Genomic DNA, 11,859 nt, shown 5'->3' with positions numbered 1-11,859 from the left:
TCTCTCGGTGCCAGCTCTAAGGACATGACTCAAGTGGTCAGCAGTGCCATTCTCCTGCCCTACCCCACAAGAAGAAGCTGGGAGTAGAGATACAAGAGACAGACTCCAAGATCAAACAGGCTTCTTGTGAGCTCCAATCCTCGGGGTCCCCAAAGTTTTCCCTGCTTTGTGTAGTTTTTCCCTGGATTGGGTGAACTGCACTAGTTATTCTCCCTATAGATGTGCTGGTCATTCCTTGCCTGCCACAGTTAATGAAATATTTGAATAATTCACCAGGTATAAATGCAGCCCACCAAGAGAGGGTGCAAAGCAAATCTAGGCTGTTGCTTTCCCTTTGGTATCACACTGTTGAGCTCACCCCTCCTATCTACAGCACTTCACTCGTGCCAGCATCAGCCCTCAACCCCCTGGCCTCTTGACCATGCTGTGCAAGAACGGCCAAGGCCACAGAATGTGGAAGAGAGCAACCAACTGCAGAAGACAGGCAGAGGCAAGAAGCATTTCTCCAGATACAAATACTTCCTTATAGGAACTCAGAGGACTATGCATGACAAAACCGTCTGCTCTTCTTAGTTTTGCCAGCTTGTATTGTTGCTCCAGAATACTGTATCGCAAATAATACACACAGGCCAAACATTCATGGGGAGGTTCAAAGAGCGATGGAGCGAAGGGAATTTCTTATAATGGACTTTTATTTGTCAGCCAGTTTTGACTACAGCAAAGTCATTAACAAAGCTTCCAGCCTCTGAGTGCCGCTTTTATTCCCCAGCACTGTCTCCCACTGAAGGACAAAGCAAATTTCCAGACTTCTGAAGGAGCCCCCTGCCAACACCCTTGGGCTTGAGCCTCCTAGTAAGTTAAAGAAAGAAGCAAATGGATCTACAGACACTTCCTGTGCCATGTGCAAGGGGCTGCACTAAGCTCTGGGGATTCAGTGATGCATAGCACCAGCCAGCCAGGAGTCAGTAATGATGACAGCAAGAGTGACAGCTCTCTGTGGAGGCTATAACTTCATTTCTGTGTTCTGATTTTTTTGGATGTCTATCATTGACCCAAATTCAACTGAAGAAGCAAACACGCTAACAAACTACCTTGCTCACAGTTATAAAGTGGCTGGAGGTGGAATTTGGGGGTGTGGGCACATTGTGACACAGCAGAGGGAGGTGCTATAGATTAAGCCACTGCTAAAGTACCCACAACTCACATCATTGCCTCAGTTCAGGTCCTGGCTGCTCCACTTCTGATCCAGTTTCCTGCTAAGGCCCAGGGGAAAGCAACAGAAGACAGCCCTGGCGCTTGAGTCCCTACCACACACATCAGATACCCAGAGGGAGTTCTAGGCTCTTGGCTTCTGCCTGGTCCACCATGTCACTGCAGGCATTGCAGAATGGCGCTCATGAGTGGGTGTAAGATCTGTCTTTCCTGCTGTTTGCAACTCTTTAAAATCTTAAAAAAAAAAAAAAAAGAGGGGGGGTGGAAACAATAGGCAGGGGACAGGGTAGGACAACATCATGGCAAATAGTCTAATCCTCCGCCTTCAAGTGCCAGGATCTGGTTTGTATCCCGGCTGTTTCACTTCTAATCCAGCCCACTGCTGATGGCCTGGGAAAGCAGCAGAAAATATTCCAAGGCTTTGGGACCCTGCAGCTATGTGGTAGACTCAGAAGAGGCTCCTGGCTTTGCATCAGCTCAGCTCTAGCCATTGCAGGCATTTGGGGAGTAAATCAGCAAATGGAAGATATGTCTCTCCTTCTATGTAACTCTTCCCTTCAAATCACATCTCAAAAGATTGGAAAACTAGATAACTGTTAGAGAATTGTAAATATTATGCTTTCTAAGGGAGATCCTCAGAAAATAAAGGGAACTATTTGCAATAAAACACCTCCACAGGGCCCAAGGCACTAGCCTAGTGGCTAAAGTCCTCCCCTGCCTGTGCCAGGAATCCATATGAGTGATGGTTCTAATCCCAATGGTCCTATGTCCCATATAGCTCCCTGCTTGTGACCTGGGAAAATAGTGGAGGATGGCCCAAAGTCTTGGGACCTGCACCCCCATGGGAGACCTGAAAGAGGCTCTGGGCTCTTGCCTTTGGATCAGCACAGCTCTGGTCATTGCAGCCACTTAGAGAGTGAATCAACAGATGAAGATCTTCCTGTATGTCTCTCCTCCTCTATATATAGCTTATTTTCCAATAAAAATAAATAAATCTTTTTTTAAATCAGTGGATTTTTCAAAGACCTCATAGTGCTTGGAGTGGCAAGATTGACAGCGATTCATAACTGTTGCAATATCAAAACCACTTGAGCAAGAACCTCAGAGCATGCCCTACATCCGGGACTTGGGGAGGGTGGGAAATTGGGTGGGCCTTCTCCCTTAATACCCCCCTTTTAAACATGAAGGTAACAATATGGAAAACATACTAGTATTATCCACTTTCCTGCAGCCCTTGAACCTTCTTACTCTAACTAAGTATGTAAAGAATGTCAAAATAAATTTTATTAAAAAAAAGATTTATTTTTATTATTTTTTTATTGGAAAGGCAGATATACAGAAAGGAGAGACAGAAAGGAAGATCTTCCGACCGATGATTCACTCCCCAAGTGAACGCAACGGCCGATGCTAAGCCGGTCTGAAGCCAGGAGCCTCTTCCGGGTCTCCCACGTGGGTGCAGGGTCCCAAAGTCTTGAGCCATCCTCGACTGCTTTCCCGGGCCACAGGCAGGGAGCTGGAAGGGAAGCGGGGCTGCCGGGATAGAACCGGCGCCCATATGGGATCCCGGGTGTACAAGGCGAGGACCTTAACCACTGTGCCACCGCGCCGGGCCCAAAATAAATAAATCTTAAAAAAAAAAAAAAAAAAACTCTTTACCCAAATCTAAATCCAACCACTTTATCTACAAAGTGTTGTGGCCCCAGGTAGGAGCAGAGATGCGGATGATCTTGCAGGATAAGAGGAACAGCAAGGTGGGTGGCAGGAACAGGTGTGGGAATATATACAAAATGACATATGCCAAAGTCTTAAGTTAACAAGTGTCCGTTTAAGAAAACTAGACTTCTAAATCTGCTAATGAGACAGAACATTTCTTTAAGGCGCAAGATACTGTATTTGCCCCCCCTCCCCCAGTGTTTAATAAGAAGTCACTGTTAAGACAAATGAATAAAAGGATATATGACTGAAAGTGATACAATAGTGTCCAAGGACCTGGAATCTGCTTCATGACATATTCACCTATACAGGCACCTGCTGTGCAGAGCACGTTATTCCTGCACTCTGAACACAGTGTGTCTCCCTCATCATAATGACCATCAGGGAAACATACTTCCTGTTAGGAATTACTTTTACACTTAACCATAAACACAACGGACATTATCAGCATTATCCTCACTTGACAGTGAAGAAAATCGAAAGTCAGAAACCTAGAGCTGGTGGCCAGTATTCTCTTCCTTCAGGACATTCCGCTATGCTGAACACAATTGCACCATTGTTGGCAGGTTGCTTCCTCAGGACATAATCCACTGGTCCTGATCAGAAGAGTTGGCAGCATCTGCCCACCATCCATGGGGAGCTGGGGTCAAGTGATAGCTCAGGCATGGTCCTCACTCCTGGATGCCACTCACTGCACCAACATAGCACCCACCTTTGCTCACCAACACTCCTTCGCAAGGTCTCATCTTCTGACCCCCTCTCCATCTCTAATACTTGTTCTCTGACCACTCTGCAGAGCATGACCTCTGTCTGTCCACAACAGGCCACAGCTGTAAATCTCAGTCCTCCATCCCCTGCCTCCCAATCTACTGTACGACTTGGGTTGATAGGACCCTTAGTGAGGACCTTGCTGTGTGATGCCTTGGCCAAAGTATTAGAAAGATCTTGTCAGCCAGGGCATCTCATCTATTGCATTTTACAACAATTCCTAATTCTCCAAATATCCTCCCCCATACATATAGTGCTTGCTCTTTCTCTCTCATGTACACACACACACACACACACACATTCTGAGTTGGAGAGAAGGTAATATTCTCTTCATAGTTTCACTTCAAGTGGCAGTTCATAGCCCTGGAGTCCATGCAAATTGCTTTTTTCAACCTTGGACATAGCTCACCTGTATGCCAAACATTGAAATAAGCATTTTATAAGTAATGCATTTACTCCTCATAATATCCTAGGTCTCCACTACTCAGGTAGGAAAGCTAGAAGTGAACTTTGTTCAAGCTCCCTTGGAAGCAGGTCTGGGACCAGGTTTCAAATTTTAAGAGTCTAATCCTAGCATACTATCTCTCAACAGCTGTATTACTAACCTTCTGCTTTGGATCTGAAAGAAGTGATTCCAAGAAAGAATGATTAAACTGAGTCAAATGCCTTCAGATTAAGAATTCAGAAGGGTGATCTCAATAAGATAACAGGATAGGTTCTCTACTGACAAATCAAGCATCACTTGGTTTCTTCAAGCTTCGCAACTTCTCCACACCTTTTTTCCCCCCACCATCTCACAGACACAAAAAAGTGTCAGCTGGAAATGTCTCATCAGCTGTGTTCCTTCTAACTCCCTAAAAGAGATGGGGTGCGTATTTCTACATTGTCTGCCTCCTATTTGTCAAGATGCAGGCATCTTGGGGACTCCATAGATAATGCTTTTATAACTTAAAAGTAATTGTCAAGCTGTAGTACACAGGCATTTCATTTGAGCTGGCCAAAAAAAAGAAAAAGGCAAAGTAGTTTTAAATGTCAACTATCTGACACACATGAGTGTTGGATGGAGGACAATTTGGTTTGGGTTTTGTTTTCGTTTAATTTGGTATTCAAATTAGTGCTTGGGCATTGGTGGGTAGCTGAATCCACACTCAGACATGGGCCTCCTGTAAGGCACACGACACACATCTCCCTAGTTTTGCTTAGACGCTGTTTTATTTTCTGATGACCTGGAGAAAATGAGAATGTTATAGCGGAGCAGTTTGTTATGTTAGTCCTTCTCTAGCTTTAAAAAGCCAAATTGTGTCTAATTGTTTCCCATTCTGTGTCACAGCAGCTCCATCCCTCAGTTATTATTGCTGAACTGTATTTAACTATCTGGGTGGGCTTCTGGGAACAATTAAATTGCCATCTCCTTAGAGTCCTAAGGAGCAGTCAGGGAGGGCAGCCACAGCAAGGCTGGCAGTAACATCTCACTGTCACAAAGAGGTTGACTTAAAGCATTCCTAAGCATTCTTTTTTTTTTCTGGCCTTAAAACCATTTGTACACATCTAATGACAGAGCATTCTAAATAATTTACTAGATTCTTACAGCAATGTTCTATTACTCTTTGACACATCATTTCTACACTAATGGCTTTGGAAACACATTAAAGTCTTCAAGTAATACTTTGAATTCAAATCCAACTAAGGACCAGATATTTCAAATCTTAGCCTTGAACTTCAGCTTATGGGGAGGGTTGTCAAGGCAGAGAGCTGTGGAAGTATCATCGGTCACTGACCAAAAACATCCTGGAGCTCAGAAATGAAGCACTTCTCCAAATGACCCAAGCAAAAACAAAAACAAAAAAATCCCATCTCTCATTGACTGCATCCAAGTCTCAAACTGTATGCTCCATTGGAGATAAGTTCCTCTGCATCAATTAACTAAATTAACTACTAGTGAGATAAACACATAGTAGAACTCACTTTTCCCAGCTCATGCTTTAAGGTGGTTTAAAACAGTTGAACAGAATTAGCTGTTCTCAGTGTTCCATGGTATGGGAGCGTAGGGGGTTGACAACAACGCAGTGAGACAATCTGTATTAAGACCCAGGTGCCAGAAGAGCTTATAGACCGAAAACATGGAGAAAGAGTGGAGAGGTGGGGACTTGCCCGACTTGATGAGTTTGTGCTGTGTGTATCTGCTGAGATGCTGCTGCACTGTGCACCATGAAAGGGTACAAAGAATAAAAGTTCTGCACTTTTGTATTAAAAACACAGGATGGCTCCTTGAGCTCCAGCCATCATGTCTGCATTCCACACAAAGCAAGAAATAAAGCAATGTACTACATCCCTGGAATGCCTGGAATGACACTTTGAGAGTCACAACACACTCACTTCCCCAAATCGCATCTCCTTGTTCAAACTGCCTCATAACCACACCTGGGTCACAAAGAAGCCAGAGAACACCAAACTTTCCCGTGTAGTGATTTGTGTCCAACTCAGGAGGAGGCAAAGGATGCATGTGGGGTAGCAACTGAGACTCTCCGCACACAATTCAAGCTTCCTTTCTGATTACAACATACTTTCTCTCAACATGGCATCAATTGGATAAATAGTAACAAACTGTTTTCACTGTAGCTTGCCCCATCATGTGCTGCTACTGATCCTGTATACCAGCAATTTTAAAAAACAGATCTTAAAGCCCAAAGCTAATGACGCCCTTCATGTTTCCACTGAAGTACCTACAGTGTCAGATTTATATGCATGAAGTTAGAAGACTTGCTGGCGAAAAGCTTCCAAACATCAAAGCATGACAATAAATGCTAGAAGCAATTGGTAACACAAATCAACAAAAGTTGAATTCCAGGTACCTCTACTTCAAAATAAAAGAGGACTCCCAGTGAAATAGTTAAATATACTTTGATAATGATACTGAAATTTCTACCTTTACCTATACCTACAATTCTATGACGTACTGAAATAGCAAAATGTTAAACTCATAACTGTTGGTAAAGGACTATACTACTGCAATAATGTGGGAGGAAATGGTGGGAAGGAAGAGGGGAAGCAGGAGTCCTTATTCTTGCCAAAAATGCATCAAGAAAAATACAGTTTTAAAATGCAGAATTTGCTTTTGAAACTTACGATGAACAGGGGTAAAGAAAGGAAAGATGAAATCATGTGAATGAGACTAGTAAAGATGAAGAAAGCTAAAACTTCATGTTCCTGTGACATGTATTGGATCCAACAATACTACATTAACACTTTGAAAGACAGCATTATTCAATTATCACAGGAACCTTGTCATATAATACGTTTTTATTCCCTCCTTTTACAAATAGGGAATTGAGATTCACAAAAGTTCAGAAATTTTCAAGGGTTCTCATATGGGGGGTGGTCTTCAAAATGTTCATTAGAACGTGTATGAAAAAACTATGTGGATTTCAACTGACTTTTTAAAAATTGAGAACAGATTTCATGTTCATAAGCATAATTCTAATACAACCATACCTAACTGAATGCCCAATCTTTCCTTCCTCTTTATAAATCTTTTATTATAGCAACATAATTTCAATCCACTCCTAATTACAGGCTTAAAGCTCCACTAACGATATGACCAAACAAGTCAAAAGTAAGACTCCTAGTTCTACAGGTGTATAAACAAGGACTGAAACTATCAAATCCAAAGACATTCATTTCACTTGTACACATTTTTATTCTATATTAACTACTATGTATCAGAACATTTGCCTTGAATCTGACTTATTCCACTGAGCATAAGGTTTCCATTTTTGTCAGGAAACATAGGATTTTATTCTTCATGTCTGAGTAGTATCTCATAGTGTATATATATTACATTTTCTTTATTCATCAGTTGATGAGCACATATGTGTTGATTCCATATCTTGACTGTTGGGAACTGAGCTACAGTAAACTTCCATGTGCTAATTTAGTTTCATTCAGGTCTTTCGATATATCTATTTTCAGAATTCTTACGAATCTCCACACTGTCTTTCATAATGGTTGTAGTACTAATTTACATTCCCACTAATGTACTAGGGTACCTTTTCCTGCCATGTTCTTGCCAGCATTTATCTTTTGATCTTTGGATGATACCCATTCTAACTGGTTTTCATTGTAACTTTTCATTTGTATTTCCTGAATGTTAAGCTATCCTGAGCATTTTTCGTCTATTAGCCACTTACATTTCTGTTCTCTAAGAACATTGTAGCTGTTGGGGTCTTTTGTGTTCCCTTATGAACTGCAGCCTTTCTTCCTCTTTTCTAGATCTCCAGAAGAATGTCTATTTTGATTGGAATTACAGTGTCTGTATATAACACTTCACTGATACTAATTCTTCCAATCCATAAACATGGAAGAATTTTTTTTCATTTTTGTGTGTATCTTTAATTATAATTTTCATGGTAGGGATCCTTCACATCCTTGGTTAAATTTATTCCAAGGTATTTGAATGTTTTGAGGTTATTGTGAAGGCTTACACGTTCTTTCTCAGCCATGGCCTTGTGTATACAAATGCTATTGATTTTTGTGTGTTGCTCCTGTAGACAATCTACACAGCTCAGCATCCCAGAAAAGACAGGGATAACCAAGGTAGGATGAGCCCAAAAAGATAACACCTCCAACCTAGGAGGCTCACTGTCACAGTCAGCTCCTCACAGTGTCCAAGCACTGAAACAGCATGTGATAGAATTTTTCTCTCTCCAACAACAAGATTCTCTTCTTTCCCCACTCAGAAACTGGGATGCAGCATGGGATTTACTGCTAGTAGAAAGTGAGAACTTTCGTATACTTTCTATTAATATTTTCATTTGAAAGGCAGATCTTGCTGAGGAAATACAGGAGGATCCTCCATCATCCACTGCTTCACTGCTCAAATGATCCCCAGTGTCCCAAGATGAGTTCATCTGCAGCTGGGAGTCAGAAGATTCTTGCCAAGCTCTCATATGGATGCATAAGTCCAAGGATTTAAGCCATTCTCCATTGCCCTCTCAAGCCATAAACAGAGACATCAATTTGAAGTATAGCAGCAGGGCCATAAACGTGCACCCATATGGGATGCTGGCACTAACGGACAGAGGACTAGCTTGCTCTCCTGCCATGCAGGCTTCTCACATACTTCCTTTCTTTAAGATTTATTTATTTTTATTAGAACATGAAATATACAAAAAAAAGATCTTCCATCCGCTAATTCACTCCCCAAGCAGCCACAACAGCCGGAACTGAGCCAATCCAAAGCCAAAAGCCAGGAACTTCTTCTGGGTCTCCCACACGGGTGCAGGATCCCAAGGCTTTGGACTATCATTGACTGCTTTCCCAGACCACAGGCAAGTCGTTGGATGGGAAGCAGAGCCGCTGGGATTAGAATCGGTGCCCACATGGGATCTCGGCTCATGCAAGATGAGGATTTTAGCCACTAGGCTACCACGCCAGGCCCACCCACCACATACTTCTTAAAGATTTTCAATACAACATAAGGGAAGGACAATTGTTTAAGTTATGCTAGGGAGTGGTGGGATTTATAGAACTCCTCCACATACTTCCTCCACGGTTTGGAGACAATCAAGAACATTTTCCTTTTGTATGAATTGCCTATTCACCAAAAGTCATGTTCAACTTTCCTGATTCCCTGAAGGAAAAGGAACCGTAGTTGGCAGTACTCTTCAGGTGGTGGTTTACTGTCTTAAAGATGCAGTTGTACCAAGATCTTTCACTCAATGAACAGGTTTCTAGTCCTCCTTTTCCTTATTCTGCTCTTTGGCATACCTTACCCTCCTACAACGCCTGCTGTTGTGTTCTAGTACGATCCCTAATTCTAGTCCACTCACTTCTTGAAGGTCAACTTAAACTAATCCTTTCCCTAATGGACTTTGGAGTTACTTAACATTTTTGCTAACCAGAATGACCAAGAGCAAAAGAAGAGACAAAGGCACAGTGAATATTACTGAAGACTCCCCTGCAAAGGAACAAAACCCTTTGCCAACCTCAAAGTTACCTGAGGAAGACATCAAGAAAATGGAGGATACAGAATTCAACACACTTGTTATAAAACTTCTTATCAATGATATGCAGGAATTAAGGAACATGTCACACAGGAAAATAGTGACACTGAAACAAAGTCAAGTCAAATTATTGGAAATGAAGGATGCAATAGAGCAAATAGAAATTCAGTGGAAAGTCTCAATAGTAGAATTAAGAAGGCAGAAGAAAGAATCTCAGAATTGAAAGATATTTCTTATCACAACGGGGAAGCAAGCAAAAAGCTGGAAGCAGAGCTGGGTCAAGCTAAAAAAGATATTCAAGAATTCAGAGACACTATTAAAAGGCCAAATATAAGAGTTATGGGAGTCCCAGAGCTGCAGAAAGAAAAGCTGGGTTTAAAAATGTATTTAATGGAATAATTAAATTTTTTTTCCTAATCTGGAGAAAGAATTGGAAAACAATATCCAGGAGAGGCACAGAACTCCCAACAATATTGACCAAAAGTGATCTTAACCATGACTCATGATAATCAAGCTCTCTTCAATCAAACATAAGGGAAAGATCCTTAAATCAGTTCGCATATGGAGGAATGCCAATTAATTCACAGCCGACCTCTCGCAGAAAACCCTACAGGTTTGAAGCAACATATTCCAGATTCTATAAATGAAGCAATATATTCCAGATTCTAAAAGCAAAAAATTGTCAGCCCAAAATAATGTACCCAGCAAAGCTTTCCTTTGTCTTTGAAAATGAAATAAAATCCTTCCACAGTAAAGAAAACTTGAAAGAATATGCTCCTTCCAAACCTGCCCTACAAATGATACTTAAAGATGTTCTCTTGACAGAGAAAAAGAATAACATCCACCAAAGCCAAAGGCAAATGTGAAGGACATCTCAGTAAAATACAACAGAAGACTGCATCAATGACCAACCCATTGCTAAATGACAGGACCAAATTACCACTTACATTAACCCTGAATGTAAATGGCTTAACCTCATCAGCCATAAGCCATAGATTGGTAGACTGGATTGAAAAAAAAATCCAGGACATAGGTGCCACACAGCACTGGGCCACCGCAGCAGAGCTTCAGCAGTTCCACATGCAGGAGGCCATGGACTCGATGGTGAAGCATCTGGAGAGGGAGAACATCCACAAAATGCAGGGCCTGATGCTCTAGTGCAGCATTGGCTGCTGCGAGGACAACCAGGCATCCATGCAGCAGGTGCACCAGTGCATCGAGTACTATCAGATGGCCCTGGCTCAAGCTCAAGCCCTGGTGACAAGCAAACTGGAGAAGTTCCAGGACCACCTGGTCCAGTGCACCATGCACTGCAACAAGGCAATGGATTCCATAGCTGCAGGGGTTAAGGAGCCCCAGGTAAAGTGGTAGCTGGACAGTATTTGACCAAGTGTGTGGATGACCACATGCACCTCATTCCAACCATGACTAAGAAGATGAAGGAGTTACTGCTGTCATGGGGAAGTAAAAGTCTGCCAGTGGCCATCGGAGCTGTTTTTAAAAGAATGGAAATTTAGTCCTTTTATTCAGAAGTTTATGAAGGAAGTTAAGGAAGTCAGCAGGTGTAAAACATGTCACTTGCTGCCAGACACTAGTTCCTTTATATTCCAATCCTTGGAAGTGAATAAAATGAACAAAATGGTTTTAAAACCCGTGTCAGAAATTGCATAGAAGAGTGTTTCTGAGTCTGCATTTCAGGCACCAAATATCCATCCTACCACTGGGACCTCCTTTGTACCAAGAGTCCAGGCCTTCCAAAGCACCAGATTCTCTTTACCTCAGATGCGGCAGCAGGTAGGGGCTGCATCTACCAGGCCTGCGTGCCGGTGGAGGGTGAGGACGGCGCTTTGGAGGGTTGCTGGCCTCCTGCTTTCCTGAGACTTCATACGCTGTAAAATACAATCCATGAGGTCACTGGTTTAGAAAAGGAAAATGCCTCTCCGGGTCTTTGTTTTGGCTGGTTTTGTTTTACATACACAGACACGAAGTGATTTAAGATGTGGTTTTAGAAGAGTAGTTTCAGAAAGAATTTTGAAGGACTTGTTGTGGAAGTCCTTTTCTGGCATGGGCCTGTATCTCCTGACGTTCTCACCGCATCTCAGCCTGGAGATGTCACCCAGGGGACGGGAAGCACAGCTCCCCTCACCCCGAGTACCTGGATAAA

General features: G+C 42.3%; 1 pseudogene; it reads left to right on the top strand.

Annotated features, from left to right (window-relative positions):
- Positions 1–7,287: 7,287 nt before the first annotated feature.
- On the top strand, positions 7,288–11,212 carry LOC121154396 (annotated as a pseudogene).
- Positions 11,213–11,859: the final 647 nt, after the last annotated feature.

The sequence above is a fragment of the Ochotona curzoniae genome, unplaced genomic scaffold (genome assembly GCF_017591425.1).
Source record: "Ochotona curzoniae isolate NIBS_2020 unplaced genomic scaffold, NIBS_Ocur_1.0 contig_2754, whole genome shotgun sequence".
Taxonomy (NCBI): domain Eukaryota; kingdom Metazoa; phylum Chordata; class Mammalia; order Lagomorpha; family Ochotonidae; genus Ochotona; species Ochotona curzoniae.
Note: the sequence above shows the minus strand (reverse complement) of the source record. Positions and strands in the feature narration are given on the sequence as shown.